General features: G+C 42.5%; 1 protein-coding gene across 1 annotated transcript in view; it reads right to left on the reverse strand.

The window, feature by feature from the left end:
- ENOX1 (ecto-NOX disulfide-thiol exchanger 1) overlaps window positions 1-15,205 on the reverse strand; it is a 344,421-nt gene extending 329,216 nt beyond the window's left edge. The window contains exon 1 of the mRNA XM_045287120.1: window positions 15,139-15,205. The gene's annotated coding sequence lies outside the window, so the exon portion shown is untranslated. The remainder of the gene's footprint in view (window positions 1-15,138) is intronic.
- Window positions 15,206-15,436: the final 231 nt, after the last annotated feature.

Raw genomic sequence — 15,436 nt, forward strand, 5'->3', positions numbered from 1 at the left:
AGGGGGGGGATGTCGGACGGTGTAACATATGACAAAATAATAATTTATGAATTATGAAGGGTTCATGAGGGGTGGTGAGGGAGGGGGGAAAATGAGGAGCCGATATTAAGGCTCAAGTAGAAAGCAAATGCTTTGAGAATGATGATGGCGACAAATGTACAAATGTGCTTGACACAATGGATGGATGTATGGACTGTGATAAGAATTATACAAGCCCCCAATAAAATGATTTTTAAAAAAAAGATGAAGCTTTCTAGTTCTGTAAAGAGTGACAGTCCTGGAAACCCATGGGGCAAGTTCTACCTTGTCCTACAAGGTTGAAATCCACTCAGTGGCAGGGAGTTTGGATTTGAGTTTATTGGGGTTGGGAGGCTGCAAAGCATTATGTAGGCAGATACTCCGTCCTTCTGCAGGGGGATGGCTAGTGGGTGCAAGCAGCAGACACTCAGTTAGTAGCCTGACGCTTAACCAGCTCTGGTATAACTCTAGATACAACAAAATAGATAAAGTGGCCCCAGGATTAGTGCCTCTCGCATTAATAACTTGGTCTTATTGTAGATGATGAATAAATGATACATTATAGTGTAATTTCTCAGAAAAAAATCTTACTATTTTCAGTCTTGTTTCATTAGGGTTGGAAACCTCTAATCTATTTTCTGTTTCTATGGATTTGTATAGTCTTGACATTCAACATGAATCATTATTATATGGTCATTTGTATAGCTTTCACTTTATAACATGCTTTTGGGGTTTACCCATGTTCTATCATGTACCAGCATTCCATAACTTTTTTGGTTAGTATATTTTTTATGGGAATTTTGTAGATATTTATCATTTCATCAGTTATTGTCATTTTGTTTTTTTCTTACATTTTGACTGCTAGGAATAATGCTGATATAAATATGTACACATTTTGTGAGGACTATGTAGTTTATTTTTTAAATTATAATATATTACTCTTATAAAATATATATACCACAATATATAAATATATGTACATAGGCCTATAACCCTATCGTTATACTTTAATATATTTACATTGTCATTTTGTTTTTTTCTTACATTTTGACTACTAAGAATAATGCTGATATAAATATGTACGCATTTTGTGAGGACTATGTAGTTTATTTTTTAAATTATAATATATTACTCTTATAAAATATATATACCACAATATATAAATATATGTACATAGACCTATAACCCTATCATTATACTTTAATATATTTACATTGTCATTTTGTTTTTTTCTTACATTTTGACTACTAAGAATAATGCTGATATAAATATGTACGCATTTTGTGAGGACTATGTAGTTTATTTTTTAAATTATAATATATTACTCTTATAAAATATATATACCACAATATATAAATATATGTACATAGACCTATAACCCTATCATTATACATTAATATATTTACATATATACAAGCCTATATTTATACCTCTATAAATGTCTTTTGCCTCCTAGTTCTTTCTTCTATTTCCTTTTACTTTCTTCCTGTCCCACTATCATGTTCGACCTTCATTCAGCTCTCAGTAATTCCTCTCAGCTACGTTGCACTTGATCAAACCCCACCAGGCATTCTACGCCCTCCTTGACATCAACTTTAGATCTCTTGTTGTTCCCTTTTCCCTGGGTTTGTAGGCTCCTCCCTCCATTTCCGTTACCGCCTCCTCTCCCATGTGTCCCTGAACCATCAGTCCCATTGTTTTGTCTTTGGGATTGTAAACAATCCTGCCTATCTCATATAGTCCTGGGGTGAAAAAAAAGAAAGCCTATAAATAGTTCCAGGTCTGTCTGCTGACACTTATGAATGAATGTTTTCTGACTGGGTCTGATGAGGTGCCAAGCCCCGCCCTCCGCACCCAGTGAGAAGTCTGTTTTTGGATTCCTCAGGGACTTTGTTGCTTTGCTCCTCTTGCTGCTTTTTTTGTGCTCCCTTTGTGCTACACCCCAGTAGGGGGGCGGGGCGGAGTCAGACTGGGCACAATTCCCACATTGTGTCTCCAGTGGTGTCCCCTGTAGTGCTATGGGTCAGTGAGGGGATGTCATGTGTAGTGGTGGGGCCGGCCTTAAGGTCTTCTCTGTGCATTGGCTTCCCAAGAGCAAGAATGTCATCCTTGAGGCTTGGTGGGCCAGGTTGTGGTTCAGTCTCTCTCTCTCTTTCCCTCTTAGTTTGCTTGCACGTGGTCGGTGCAGACTCGCTACTCTCCCCTACTTTTTTTGTTTTTTCAGTACTTTTAAATGTCACTGACTAATCTCCAGTGTCATTAGAAGTAATGAGAACAGACACTTTTGTCCTGCTCCTTATCACAGGATTTCCATCCTCTGGTTCTCACGGTAAGGTCTGATGCTATGGGTGGATTTCGCATAAATGCCCTATCAGTTTCAGAAGTTCCCTTTCACTCCTAGTTTGTGGAGTGTCTTGATCAAGAGAATGTGTTGGATTTTGTCAAATGCATTTTCTCCAGTGATTGATAAGGTAATTTTTATTACACTAACATGAAGGTGCCTGAAAAAGTTAACTATAAAATTTCTATTATTTTCCAATTCCTGCTCACCTTCTGTAAAAAACATTATCCATGAACTTTCTGAAGGTTCCTTGTATAGTGTATTAGATTGATTACTTTTCATATATTGAACCACCCTGGGATAAATCAAAATTATTCATAATTTGTAATCCTTTTTATGTGTCATTAAATTTAGAATTTTTTAATGAAAAATTGCATTTAGAATATGCTAAAAAAAATACTCCAAATTCTTGGTCACACATGTGGCAAGATCTTTAAACAAAAAGCTTCATAATATTACTGAGAGATAATAAAGAAGGTCTGTAGAGATGAAGTGATAGTGTATCTTCACAGAATAGGAGCTCCATATTGACAGACATCAAGAAATAGGTTCAATATATTCCAAGGAGAATCTCAACTGGGAAAGGGCCTGAGGAGAATTTTGGAGGGATATGAATTTGAGTGACACAGGTCTCTATTTTTTTTCAGAACTCATGGAACTGCATGCACACTGTGCAAATTCTACCCAAATGGAAAAAACAACCACCAGCAAATTTGAATGACAGTAATGCTAGCATAGACATATCAATGTATTTAAGGGAAATTAGTGACAGCTAGAACTTGCCTGGAAATGGATCCACCAATCAGAAGGGTTGATTTGTGGACAAAGGGATGGGATTCTTCTATAGGGTTAGTTTTATTTATAATATTGGAAGAGAACTAATCCTGAAGAAATAGAATTGTTCATAGCAAAAATAAAAGATGAAAGCAAAGACAATGGAAAAGCAACCCCCAAGGCACAGCTTACTCACTCAGTGCATTTAGCCAGGCTTCTCACTCTAAGTCTAAGTTTCCTGAGAGGGTAAATAATGCTGCTCCACAGGGCTGTCCTTGGGCCAGCACGTACTCACAGATACATAAGGCACAGCTCTTTCTGGGACTGGTGAGCACCCCAGGGCTGCTGAAGCTCTCGTGTACTGGGCCTGGAATCTCTGTGGCCCTGAAGCCACAAACAAAACTGGTCAGAAACAACCACGAGGAGTGAAATGGCTCCCCACCCTGTGCCCACAACCCGCGTGTGTTGTATGGAGAAGCTCTGACTCACTGGGACTTTTTTCCCTTCTGTCTTTCTGTGTGTGGGTGTCATTTATTAGAATGCCCAAGTGAATGAAGGAGTAAAAAGGAAACTGCATATATCTATATATTTAAAACCCATAAGGCATATTTTTAGAATTGGTATTTCCTTGACTTTCATCCCAGGAAAACGCTCACAGGCTGCATGGGACGTGCTGGCCCAGAATGCAAAACCTGCCAGCTGCCACCGCAGTCGTCAGAGCGGGGGGCCTTGGAGACGCATCATAAAATGGGAACGTGGAGCCTCCTATCATGATGCCCTTGCCAGCTGGCACTCAGCCCACCGGCATTATGGAGTTCTGGAAATTTATGTCTTTGTGGGCCACCTGTAATTAATTTTCTTATTTACTTGTCTCGCAGGCATTGAAATCAGAGTTACAAGTTCTATGGATGCCTTCCTAGACCTTTCCTATTCAGAGTGAGCCAAATACGAAGCTGGGCAAGGTGATGTGGGGTGGGGTGGGGGTGGGGGGCTGCTTCAGCCCAGCATAACAAGAGGAGAATACGATCTTGGAACTGCTACCTCGCTTTGCAATATTCATTTGAAAAGCCCAATTCCAGTGCTTCCAGACAATAGATTACGTAATATTGTGACAGCTGACAATAATTCTCACAGAAAAAAAAAATAGGTCGCAAAGTTTCTTAGGTGGCTTATGCCCTGCTTGGCTAAGTGCGTAAATGAAAATCTGTCTTTTTCACAAGTGGTGATTTCTATGGGGCTTCCAGTATTACTATTTTTACACAAGTGGGATTTGTTAACATGGCATTTTGTTACTCTCAGTTTTGCAATACTCCTGATAAGAAAACCGAGCTCTGAAAATCACTGATCATTGGTTCATCTTGTGAGGATTGCTGTGTTCTGGGTTCTTGGACAGACGGGCTTGTGCTCATGTAACCTATAGCATTTACCCATCTGCTGTCCATGTTTTCAAAAAAGGAGTTAGAGAAATATGTTTTCCTCACAAGATATACATAGCTCCCTTCTGGCCATTTCAAAAGGAACACCACCCACACCCCCACACCCCCGCACCCCACTCCTCACACACACACGAAAACCCTTGATTATCAATAGAAGCCTAAAGGCAACATAGAAGATGTTCTGGGCTAGAAGGGGAGAAAAACAGCACGCACCCTCCTGACTCTGCTCTTCCTTCCTGCTTCTCTCTGCTGGGTGCGGGATGCTGCACCCCACGACCTCTCTCTGAGGGGAGACACACGCCATAAATCAGGTGCCCTACCCTGAAACACACTACTAGCCTTCCCCTTGGAGCAAGCCTTCTGGTGGAGAGGAAGTCAAATGGTCTACGTAACTAAATAAAATCATTTCTCTGAGCCCCATCACCAGGATGCCTGTCCTTGTCCCACGGACGCTCCCAGCAATCTGACAGCTGGGAATGCATCAGGGAGGGTGCTCCAGAGACCTGTATGCAAACGAGCTTCCCCCTGACCTTGGCTGCAAGGTGCTTCCTGTGTTCTAGAGCAGAGAGGTGCTTAGGACGGTTAGAGTCAAAATCGAGTCGTTCTTCACAGGGAACAACATCGGAAAGTAAAAATATTAGGGTGGCAGGGAGAGCTTAGGAATTCCGGAGGCAGGCTTGAGAGAGTCATTTTGTTTGTTTGTTTGTAATTGTTGAAATCTTTATTCGCTGCAAGGTCATTTTTTATTGCCGCGTGCACTTGGAAGTGTCCGGCTGCCTTGAAAAATGAAAACCTCACCTAATCCTAGCAAGCCTGGGCTCCAGGATAACCCAAATGCGGGAGGCTGCCTTAGGCGGATGCTGTCTCTCCACAAGCACCCTCAAAACCCTTCGTCCTTAATTGTTTGTGTCTACACCTCAAGGATGAAGAGCTCCCTTGGAATCGAAGACTTTTCTAAGTTCAACACATTTGCCAGGCTTGTTTTCTGCCTAGATCTGTTCACCTGACTCCGCCTCCCTGAACATCTTTTCGAGCGACTGCCGTCTTCATCTTTAAACTTATTCAAAATGGAGTTGTCCCTCCTCTGATCTAAATCCAAGAATCAAATTCTTCCCTACTCTTCTCCATTCCGTTTCAAATCTAGACAGATCTATCTCAATGCTGACTCATGGTGCACCCCTGTGGGTTTTAGAGCCTACCACTGTTTACAGGGGTGGAAAGCCCAACTTTTCTCCTGCTGAGCAGTGGTGGTTTCGAACTGCCAACCTACAGATCCCAGCCCAACTGGGAACCACTACAGCATCAGGGCTCCATACACAGCCAGATACTTGCGCCAATTGTACTGGAAAAGCTTGTAATCCAGACGCATGACCAATCTACCTGTTGGCAAGTCAGTAGTGGTGCCTTCTTTCCCATCTTCCACCTTTCATCCCTCTTTTAGAAATTCCCAGGGACCATGTTTTAAAAGGAAGAGGGAGAGGTGAATGGCAGAAGGCCCGTTATGGGACGCATTTCCTCTTGCTCCTCTTACAGCTTCATCTTCTGGGCTCGGATCAGAAGTGAGCTCCACTCACGCTCCGGTGAGAATGCACCTATGGAGCTAGGACGAGGAGCCTGGGAGAGTGGCCGAACTGGTCATGATTCATACGGAGCCGTGATGCCTCAACTTGCAGGCAGACAGGTGGGAAGAGCAGCTAGCTACCCAATGCATGCTTTCCTAAAGTAAAACTCCCTGGGATAAATTGCACACAGCGCTGGAATTCCACCACCCTTGCGAACCAACATGCCCCAGGAGACCCCAGGCAACCAGCACGACCCTTATTCTGGGGCATACCGATAAATATGCCAAATGTACTGCGACACAAGAAACAACACTAGTCGCCTCACATTGGAAATCTCAGCACTACCCTAGAATGAATTCTACTTAAAACACACATGAGAGCTTGGATGGTGGAGGATCTCCCTGCTGATTCCACAGGTACATGAAAGCTAAGTGGTGTGGCAAGGCCCAGTGGAGCGGCTACAAGGAATGTGTCAGAATTTCTGACAGAAACTCTATTTTCTGAGAACTTACACTCCCTTACAGAAGGCTGCTGAAAATGAAACTTGGCACAAATCTTAGCTTCGTAGAGCTCCATCAAGCACAACAAAATAAAGATTCAGAGGGGAAAGCACCCCCTACTTGAGTTTCAGCAAAGACTAGAACGTAGCACGCAGAGACCCAAGGACAGTCTCAACCCTCGTTCATCTCTCTGATAGGGAAAATTGCATTTGGTGAGTGTTAGGTCATTTACAGCCTAATAATTTCCAGTCAGTCAGAGGGGATAAATAATTTAGGAGAGCAAGAATTGAACCCAAGAAGGGTCCTGATAATTCTAGATATAATTTCTGTCACTCTTCAATTTTCAAAATTACATTTTTTTTAGTGGTGTCAACTAACTCAGCCCACAATCAGATGAAAAATGTAATTGAAGGAGAAATCTCTAAATTTCTTAGAAGAGTAAAGGAACAGGATTGGAGAACAGTCTAAAATCTAAGACAGACAGCTCTCTTTTGGGTCTTTAAGGAACCGGCCCTTCGTGCCTTCAATGAGTGGGGAGGCCGAACTGAAGGCCTTAGCTATAAAGCTTCTTGGCATCTGACAGGTTTAATCAACTTGCTCTTCCATTGGCTTTCAGATCTGGGTCTTCCATCATAGGCCATCCAGGTGTCGAAGTGAAGTGCTCTGAAACACCTCCGAGTCAACGGCTACGTAACTTTTACAAACATAGTGCTTCGCTTATTTTTCATTCCATCGTTCAGCACAAATCGAACCACAGGCAGCCCTGGAGGTGCAATGCTGAAGCACCTGGCTGCCAACTGAAAGGTTTGTGGTTCCAACCCACCAGACACTCTGTGGCAGAGAAGACCTGGCAGTCAGCTCGCAGCCTGTTCCAGCCTGGGGAAGCCTAGGGATGGGACTGCTGCCCTCTGCCTCCTGGGGCTATTATGAGCCGGGAGTGACTCAGTGGCACACAGGGCAGCAGGCCAGAGATTTGATAGCCCCACCTGCAAGCTACCAAAAATATAAATCTGCATTCATTTGAGATTGTTTGCCACCTTTGATCTTTGTCATACTACTGGACGCTGTACCAACATCTGATGTAAGGAGTATCTTGAAACTCAGCATTGTGTCATGTTTTTTTTAAAAGAAGCAGGTATTTTTCTAATCACAAGAAACCCTTTTTGCTTGCTCTAACGGAAGAGAAAAGGCCTTTACAGCCAGGCAACCTCTGAGATAATGGAGTGTAAAATAATGGGCAAACGAGCTTCAAAAGGCTCTCTCTCTTTCAGAAGCTCTGAGTTAAAAGGAACTCCTTCTTCCTCTTTTCCTCCTCCTTGTTTGTCTTTGCTCTGTTCTCTCATCTTTTTGCCCCCATTCCAGACACAGCCTTCCTAACAAGGAGGAACCTGGTAGTCATGTGAGAAACGCCTGCAGGGGATTAAAGAAATCGGCAAAAGCAGGGTAGAGGTCCAACCGACAGTGAAAACAACACAAGACACCAGAAAACTTCCATTAACCACAGGAAGGAAGCGACAACCTTTGTAGTAGACTTTGAAGAACATTTCCTAAGGGCCTGTTTTATGGCGGGCAGAGTCTAAGAGAACCAGAGTAAACCTTTCGGTCAAGTGGACACGATGACGTGGCTGAGGCAGGTAGTTGTCCCAGAACACCAAGGTGGTGGTTGAACGGTCTGTTTGGAGGACGTGGACAGAGACACGGAGAGAGAATTCTAAGAAATCCTAAGTACGCTGAGGAGAAGCAAGTTGTAAAGGCATGTAGTATGAGTCCCATCTCTGTAAACCTAACCCGCGCACATGCTTAAATGATTGTATGTGCATTGTGGGTAGTATAACATTCAATGACCTTATTACAATGGCATGCTCACTGGGGAAGGTACACGTGTGTAAGGGTCTGTGTGTGTATGTGTGTGTCTCTGTGTGTCTGTGCACATGTATCTGGGTGCATGTCTTTGTCTGAGTATGTGAGTCTGTGTGTGAAGTGAGTGTGTATATGTGTGTGCGCACATGCATCTGTGTGAATCTAGGTGTGCATGTGTGTTTTCGGTGAAGGTTTACACAGCAAATACTTGGACACCCTGCTAACAATGACTCTATCAATTGTTGGGGCATCGTGACATTTTGCACGTCTTACCATTCTTATTCATTCCTTTCTAGATGTTTGTTCTCAGAGATCTGGTTTGCCTGGCGCCATGCCTCTTTGGTGTGTGATTGCTGACCCCTTGCCCCCATGTACATGATTTTGGCTGGTAGATGCTTTGAATTTCCAAAAATAGTGATCTGAAGCAAACCAGGTAAAGCGTCAATGTTTTAAAAGCTGCAGGTGGATGCACAGGACTTTTGCTTTTTCTGTATTCTTAAGCTACTTAATAGCATTAATACAGTTAATATCTTTCTACAATGTACAATTTAAAGAAGAAAGCTTCAGGGGTTTGAGGCAGTTTGGGGGTGCTCCAATCAGTGCAGATTTTTTGCTTCTGAGCTGGAATTACACCAGATGGTTTCCTTTCCATCTTCAGGAAGAGAAACAGTGGGCCTGGCACATGAAAGACCAGGCTTGACTTCCATATGGCTCGCAAGTCAGGGGCTCTTTTGGCAAATGGCATGGCCATTCCCAGATGGAAATGACTTGTGTGAACATAATTAGGTTGAATGTGTTAGTTTCAACCCAAAGACTCTTCATGTGGGCTACTCTTTTCCTTCCTGCCAGGGTGTGAATATGGGGTGTCGGTTCATGGATGTCACCTTTCCTGCCTTCTAAAATTGGATTAGTGGAGTCTGGAGTCTGGAATAACCGCTCACACACTGAAGTGTTAATTAGTTGTGTGCAAGACCATACTTGGCTTATTTTTTTTTATTAATCCTGCAAAAATATCTTCTTTTTCTTTCAAGATGACCAATAAACATCTTCAATATAATTCACAAGACGCATATTCACTGGATACTGGAAGATACTTAAGGAAGAAAGGAAGTCCACAAATATTGGATTTAATCTTGGATCATATAGAAAAAGGATTTGAAAAATTCATGGAGAAACCCATTTGCTTAATTCCATTTTCCCACAAACTTTCTGAAACTTCCTGGTCTAATTCTTAGTATAACTAGCCAGGAGCTAGGCAGTCTTGGCCAAACATTGTGAGAAATCAACTAGACATATTTCTCCAGTGAAACAAGAGTCATTTGAGATATACAGCTAAATATGAGGGGTGGAAATACATCACAGACACAAGGGGTATTACACGGCATGCATTCCCCCCCCCCCCATACAGCAGTCTTGATGCATGAGGATTAGATATATACCGGCAATAACAGGGCATATTGGTCTATAATTTTCAATATTACATCCTTGTATTTTTTATTATATGCTATTTTTCAACTGGTATAGGAACATGGTCTCATAAAGCTAATATTTATTCTTCCATGTTTATAGAGCCAGCAGTGCAATTCAGGAAATGAGAAACTCTGAAACTCAAATATAACTTGTGTCTTATACCCAAATGGAGACAGAACCGGGAAAATACCATATTTTCGAAACCTGGCTTGAGAACTTAGTCAAATGCTTTAAATAATTAAACATACAGACAATGAAAATCCTTTGGTGATTTGGTGATTTCTACATAAATTTAGCCTTTTTATAAATACAAAAAAAAACTCAAACCACCCTTATCCTATAGGATTCCCCATCTTACTAGAAAGCAAAGCAGAATGTTCTTGGGCGTAGTTCTCATTTCTAGCTCCCTGTGTACTAGACCCGCCGGGGATTACCATACTTGGAATCAGTAACTGGTCTTCAGCTTTGTTGGTACTGGGTGTATTTTTTGGAAGCTTTAGTCAATATGAAGTGCAATCTCACTGTAACGGTGGAGACACCCCTCCTTAAAACTAGAGCTTTAAGGGTGAATTGTTTACATTTTGTCATCAAGCAACTTCTCTCCCAGCAAAGTAAATGATTCCTATGTTTGAGTCAAAGAAAATAACCCTATGTAGGAATTTGTTTCTCGGTGGCAAAGTTATGCTAGAAATATTGTCAAGAGACCAGAGCCTTCAACAAGTTTTTATGGGAAAAATTTACTGAAGTTCACTTGTTTCTAGTTCTTCTTTTGATTTATAACTGTATTTGAGACCTTAGAAAATAGAGGTGTGTTCCTTACTCCGCATGCCTGAAGGATGAAGTGAGGTGACAGCAAGTGAGGGTAGGAGGGCAGGCAGGGGACACACTGATGCTGGGGAGTGGGGTGGATCAGGGGACACGCTGATGCTGGGGATTGGGGTGGATCAGGGGACACACTGATGCTGGGGAGTGGGGTGGATCAGGGGACACGCTGATGCTGGGGAGTGGGGTGGATCAGGGGACACACTGATGCTGGGGATTGGGGTGGATCAGGGGACACACTGATGCTGGGGAGTGGGGTGGATCAGGGGACACGCTGATGCTGGGGAGTGGGGTGGTCAGGGAACATGCTGCTGGAAAGTAGTAAGGTAATCAGAGAAGGGTGCTGCTTAACAGAGAGAGTGGGTCAGCTGAAATCAGGGTCAGTATGTGTCTAGGCAGCTGAGGAACACATGCAAGCTCAGAGCAGATGTCTAAGAGAGCAGGAACAGAATGGTACCCAAAGTTAAAAGATGGGGATCTGCCTCCAGCTCTCTCCTGCTGCCAATTCCAGCCCTTTTCAATTCTGGAACTCAAGTGGGAATGTGTGGTGCTCAGCCTGACCCTCCAGGACCTCCTCTGCAGGGGAGGAGGAAGGAAGGTTGGATTCTGTCTATCACGGGACACCACGAGCTAGAGTGGGGGCCATCCTGGAATCAGGGATTTTAAACTTTCAAAAATCAGTGTGATAGTCACACATCACAAAAGACTGTACCCCTCAAAATGTCAACAGTGCCCACATTGGAAAACCCCAACAGCTGGTTGGACGCTCACGTTTAAGTGGGCTAGAGAGAAAGTAAGCAACCCAGGAAGGGATGCGAAGAAGATACGGACAGTTTTGGATTATATCATTTCATAGGGAAAGCTCAACACAATAATTTCGTAAAAGCTTTGCCTCTCTCTAAAAGAGAAAAAAATAAATTAAAAGGGATGATTTAATAATGAAATACTTAATGATATCCAGGGCCCTTTAATCAAGTTTGTCTCCTACAAAGAAAAGAATTAACTTTGTCATAGGAGGCTGGGAATGTACAGGATTTCATGACAAGGTCCCAAGAAAGAAAAACTAACATTGTGTTTCAAAAACAAAACAGGAAACATAGGTCCCTGAGTATGAAGGGTTTGTTTCATTTTGTTTTTTAACTTTTTATTGGAATGTCGGTGAAGGTCCACGGAGCATCCGGTATCATATACACTTTTTTCAAATTACCCGTTTCAATGCCCACAATTTACCATTGTTCTTTCCACTCCCTCCCCGGGCTTTCTGCTTCCAGTCACCCTTCTTCCCAATCCTCTGTCCTTGAGCAAATGCTGCCCTTTTGATCTTAAATGGTTGCACAGTCTAACACAGGGGTGAGTTTTTCTTCCAGATGTGAGGGTGACTAAGGGCCCTTGGGGTCCAAGGAGTCTCTAGCTGACCAATACGTCTGGTTTCTTTTATAATTTTGTGTTGGGTTCCACATTTTTCTCTCATGATGTCCATGACCTTCTAATGTGGTCCTCTGAGAGCAGTTGGTTGTGGTAGACAGGTACCATCTAGTTCTGCACCTTTGGTTTCCAGAGGGATGTTCGCTTGGTCCAATGGTCCATTGGCTAATTGTTTCCATGTACCTTTTGATTTTCATTACTCTCTTTCCATTTGAATTGGAAGATACCAATATTTGCTCTTCACATGAGCTTTTAAGACCCAAGTTGCTGCTCACCAAGCTAGACTGTAGAGGCTTGTCTTTGTGAAAAGATTATGTGATTCTAGCCATATGAGATTAAAGACTTGGCAAGAAAATTGTAGGAACTAATTGAAAGATTTAGCGCAGTGGCAGGGTATAAGATGAACATGCAACAGTCAGTTGGATTTCTTTATGCTAACAAAGAGAGCTCTGAAAAGCAAATCAAGAGAACAATACCAATTGCAACAGCTGCACAAATAGTTTAGGAATAAATCCAACCAGAGAAACAAAACATACGTACAAAGAAAAATATCAGGAACTAATAAAGACCTACGTAAATGGAAGGCTATAACATAATCATGGATAGGAAGGCGTAACATTGTGAAAATGTCAAGGCTGTCCAAAGCTATATGTATATATAATGCAATTAGATAGAAATTTTGACATCATTCTTAAAAAAAACAACAACAAACAAACACAAAAACCCAGTAAGTACACATGGAAACAAGAGACACACCAGATAAGCAAAGCACTGCTACAGTGGAGGCCCTCCTACAAAGTGGACGGCCCTCACTTCCTGACTCCAAAGCTATTACACAGCCATAGTAATCAAAATAGACTGGTTCATCTGTATGTTCAAGATAGTTTGGTACATGAAAGTCAAGACAGATAACCCTCCAGAAGCAGGAATAGGTATTATGGTTCCCCATGGGTATGGGAATTGGGAGGGGATAATGGGGAGCTGGTAGCATTGATAACTGTACAACCCCACTTAATGTGATTGAACAAAAGAATTGTATGTGAATGCAACCATAGGATGGTGTTAGATATGGCAGAAAAAATAGTCATATAGGAGAAAAAATGAAGCAGGGTGCCTGGGGGTGTGATCGGGGAGGGAGAAGACAAATGGGAGCTGGTATCAAGGAGTTCAAGAAGAAAGAAAATGTTTTAATACTGCCCGATGTGACTGAACTGCGGAATGTTATGCTATCTGTAAGAGCTCCCAATAAAATGATTTAAAAAAGAAAAGATTGGTACTGGTGCAATGATAGATACACACACCAATAGAAAAAAAAATTGGCAAGACAGAAGTAAACCCATCTACCTATGGACAGCTGTATTTGACAAAGGACTGAAACACATGAAACGGGCAAGAGCTAGTCTCATTCATAAATGACACTGGTAAGACTGGACATGCATTTGAAGAAGAACAAAAGGACCCGTGGTTAGTAGCCCAGTGCCTAATCCATGCAGCTTTAGGTCACTGCTCATGGCCTTTCCAACCCTTCTGTTTCTATGGATACACTTGCGAGGTTCCAACACACCATCATCCTTACCACAGTGACAGCTTGGGACAGAACTGAAGATGGAGGCATAGCTTCCCACCCACCTCCTCTCATAGTACATGCCCAGAGCCCGGAGTGCCAAGCTTCACAGTGGGTTAATCCCAGGGCCCAATCAGAAAGAGGACAGGAGGAACTCCATTCTGGCCTAAGACTGCAGGGAAATCTACTTGGATTTCTCAGGAGTAATAAAAGAACTTGAAAAAAACAAAAAAGAAAACGAAAGCCCCAGGATAGGCCTATTAAGGGAGAAACCATTTCTCACAGTAGACAGAACGAAAGTCCCACCAAATAAAGTAAAGGCTGGTGGAGAAAGACCCATCCCAGGGAGAGCACAGCACCCCTTCTCCCTGGGTCTTCATTCAGAGCTGCTCCTCCCCTCAGCAGGCCCAGTCTTAGCCTCCGGAGGCCCCGGTCTCCGTCTTTTTTTTTTCAGAGGTCGAATATGTTTTTATTTTTTTATTATTATTATTTTTAATCATTTTATTAGGGGCTCATACAACTCTTATCATAATCCATACATAATCAATTGTGTAAGGCACATTTGTACATGCATCGCCCTCATCATTCTCAAAACATTTCCTCTCCACGTAAGCCCCCGGCATGAGGTCCTCGTTTTATGAAAGATGCATGGGCTGAGGGCAGCCTTTGGTCGGGGCTTTTTAGGAAGGGACTTTCAGAATAAAAGTGCTCTACACGCTCAGCAGCGAAAAGCATACTTCCACAATAACATGCTTGCCTTCCTAGCAATTGTTTGCTTAAGTCAGCAACAATACTTCAAAATAATTTTTCAAGCTGTTTAATAAACACGCACAAATAAGTTCTATCATTGTACATAATAGGGAAATTACCACCCCCTCCCTCAGTGGAAATTAATGAAAGCATTCCGACCACCGAGATGTTGTTAATTTCCAAAATGCCAAAATGATGAAACTAGCCAATATTGATGAATGCTGGACTGATTTGCAGAGAGTTAAAATATAATGTGTCCACATGATCTTAATTAATTGAAAGCACTTAACGAAATAGATGTTGCTACTCCATATACATTTGCCAAGTCTGTTGAGTTAGAATTTATAAACAGCAAAATAAAATTAGTTCTAAGACAATGTGGGGGATATGGTGTTTCAAATGTCCTTGACAGATCTACAGTCTCCAACGAGAAGTGGGAGGATAGCCCACCAAATTTCTTTTCATTTCTATCTGCCTCAGTATGACATAGAGGTCTGTGTACCATCTGCCCCCAGAATTCTTATTGCAGTAGAACATGACTACTAACCAGCTGAGAAAAACAATGCCCCTGAAATTAATATCGTCAGGAAAAGCCATGAAAAAAATGGCCACCAACCTCCAAATCGCCAGCAGCAGACTCTGAAGGCAGGTGTGTTCTCTGGGGGATTCACGGAAATCTTCTGAATGGGCGCACTTTACAAAGGGGATCCCGTGGAACACAGTGGGGCTCTAACAGGCCACATGTTCCTGGAGGCAACAAAGAGCAGATACTGTTAGAGAAAGCGCACGGTCCATTCCTGCTTCACACAGCCATTGCGGTCCCGGGGCATCTTACTGGCCCCTTCTGTTATCGCTCTGTGCCTTCCAGTAGACTCTGACTCACAGCAACCTCTTGCAACAGGGCAGAACCTCCT

The sequence above is a fragment of the Echinops telfairi genome, unplaced genomic scaffold, assembly GCF_000313985.2.
Source record: "Echinops telfairi isolate 266 unplaced genomic scaffold, ASM31398v2 ScPeMD7_11;HRSCAF=52, whole genome shotgun sequence".
NCBI lineage: Eukaryota > Metazoa > Chordata > Mammalia > Afrosoricida > Tenrecidae > Echinops > Echinops telfairi.